Source organism: Schistocerca americana, unplaced genomic scaffold (genome assembly GCF_021461395.2).
Source record: "Schistocerca americana isolate TAMUIC-IGC-003095 unplaced genomic scaffold, iqSchAmer2.1 HiC_scaffold_702, whole genome shotgun sequence".
In the NCBI taxonomy this organism is placed as follows: Eukaryota; Metazoa; Arthropoda; class Insecta; order Orthoptera; family Acrididae; genus Schistocerca; species Schistocerca americana.
Genome location: NW_025726459.1, coordinates 62501 through 64612, shown reverse-complemented (window position 1 = coordinate 64612; position 2112 = coordinate 62501). Strand labels below are relative to the sequence as shown.

General features: G+C 55.3%; 1 non-coding gene across 1 annotated transcript in view; it reads left to right on the top strand.

Annotated features, from left to right (window-relative positions):
- Window positions 1–569: 569 nt before the first annotated feature.
- The window catches only part of LOC124589557, a 1910-nt gene continuing 367 nt past the window's right edge, over window positions 570–2112 (top strand). Inside the window, exon 1 of the ribosomal RNA XR_006976080.1 lies at window positions 570–2112. This exon is cut by the window's right edge and continues 367 nt beyond it. This is a non-coding gene — a ribosomal RNA (small subunit ribosomal RNA).

Genomic DNA, 2112 nt, shown 5'->3' with positions numbered 1-2112 from the left:
TGGACATCTGCAGTGTGCTGGTCCGATTGAGGACTGTGTGCGCTGAGGATGCGCCGCCGCCCGGCGCTCGGCGCCGCGACGCCGTCTGCTGCTCGGTCGCCTCTGCGGTTCTCGCAGGTGGATTGTATCGCAGCTGTGCGGACGTGTTGGCGCGTGCGCTGTGCTGGGAGAGTTCGCTTCGGCACCCAAGTGGGGCTTTTGTCCTTCTGTGGCGCTGGCGTTGGAGCTGCCGGCCACCGTAGGTGGCGCGTGTTGTCTCCCGCCGGCAATGCCACGACAGCACGCTCCCGGGCCTCTGTCGGCAGCGGCAAGCTCAGTTGGGAGCACGGGTGGTCGCACCTAAAGCGTCTACTCGCCAAACTCCGGGCGATTGCGCCTCTCTCGAACCCGACCAAGTACTTAGGACGGCGCTGCGCGCCGCCGGGACCTGAGAGGGTTTCGAGGTGTATTGTGCAGGGGAGCTCAGCCTCCTCCTGTTTGCAGAATAATTGAGCGGACGCTTGCGTGTTCGCGCGGGCCCCCGGGACACACTCCCGGGCGGCCGGCTGCTCAGCTCTAGTTGACGCAGCTCCCTGGTTGATCCTGCCAGTAGTCATATGCTTGTCTCAAAGATTAAGCCATGCATGTCTCAGTACAAGCCGCATTAAGGTGAAACCGCGAATGGCTCATTAAATCAGTTATGGTTCCTTAGATCGTACCCACGTTACTTGGATAACTGTGGTAATTCTAGAGCTAATACATGCAAACAGAGTCCCGACCAGAGATGGAAGGGACGCTTTTATTAGATCAAAACCAATCGGTCGGCTCGTCCGGTCCGTTTGCCTTGGTGACTCTGAATAACTTTGGGCTGATCGCACGGTCCTCGTACCGGCGACGCATCTTTCAAATGTCTGCCTTATCAACTGTCGATGGTAGGTTCTGCGCCTACCATGGTTGTAACGGGTAACGGGGAATCAGGGTTCGATTCCGGAGAGGGAGCCTGAGAAACGGCTACCACATCCAAGGAAGGCAGCAGGCGCGCAAATTACCCACTCCCGGCACGGGGAGGTAGTGACGAAAAATAACGATACGGGACTCATCCGAGGCCCCGTAATCGGAATGAGTACACTTTAAATCCTTTAACGAGTATCTATTGGAGGGCAAGTCTGGTGCCAGCAGCCGCGGTAATTCCAGCTCCAATAGCGTATATTAAAGTTGTTGCGGTTAAAAAGCTCGTAGTTGGATTTGTGTCCCACGCTGTTGGTTCACCGCCCGTCGGTGTTTAACTGGCATGTATCGTGGGACGTCCTGCCGGTGGGGCGAGCTGAAGGCGTGCGACGCGCCTCGTGCGTGCTCGTGCGTCCCGAGGCGGACCCCGTTGCAATCCTACCAGGGTGCTCTTGAGTGAGTGTCTCGGTGGGCCGGCACGTTTACTTTGAACAAATTAGAGTGCTTAAAGCAGGCAAGCCCGCCTGAATACTGTGTGCATGGAATAATGGAATAGGACCTCGGTTCTATTTTGTTGGTTTTCGGAACCCGAGGTAATGATTAATAGGGACAGGCGGGGGCATTCGTATTGCGACGTTAGAGGTGAAATTCTTGGATCGTCGCAAGACGAACAGAAGCGAAAGCATTTGCCAAGTATGTTTTCATTAATCAAGAACGAAAGTTAGAGGTTCGAAGGCGATCAGATACCGCCCTAGTTCTAACCATAAACGATGCCAGCCAGCGATCCGCCGCAGTTCCTCCGATGACTCGGCGGGCAGCCTCCGGGAAACCAAAGCTTTTGGGTTCCGGGGGAAGTATGGTTGCAAAGCTGAAACTTAAAGGAATTGACGGAAGGGCACCACCAGGAGTGGAGCCTGCGGCTTAATTTGACTCAACACGGGAAACCTCACCAGGCCCGGACACCGGAAGGATTGACAGATTGATAGCTCTTTCTTGATTCGGTGGGTGGTGGTGCATGGCCGTTCTTAGTTGGTGGAGCGATTTGTCTGGTTAATTCCGATAACGAACGAGACTCTAGCCTGCTAACTAGTCGCGTGACATCCTTCGTGCTGTCAGCGATTACTTTTCTTCTTAGAGGGACAGGCGGCTTCTAGCCGCACGAGATTGAGCAATAACAGGTCTGTG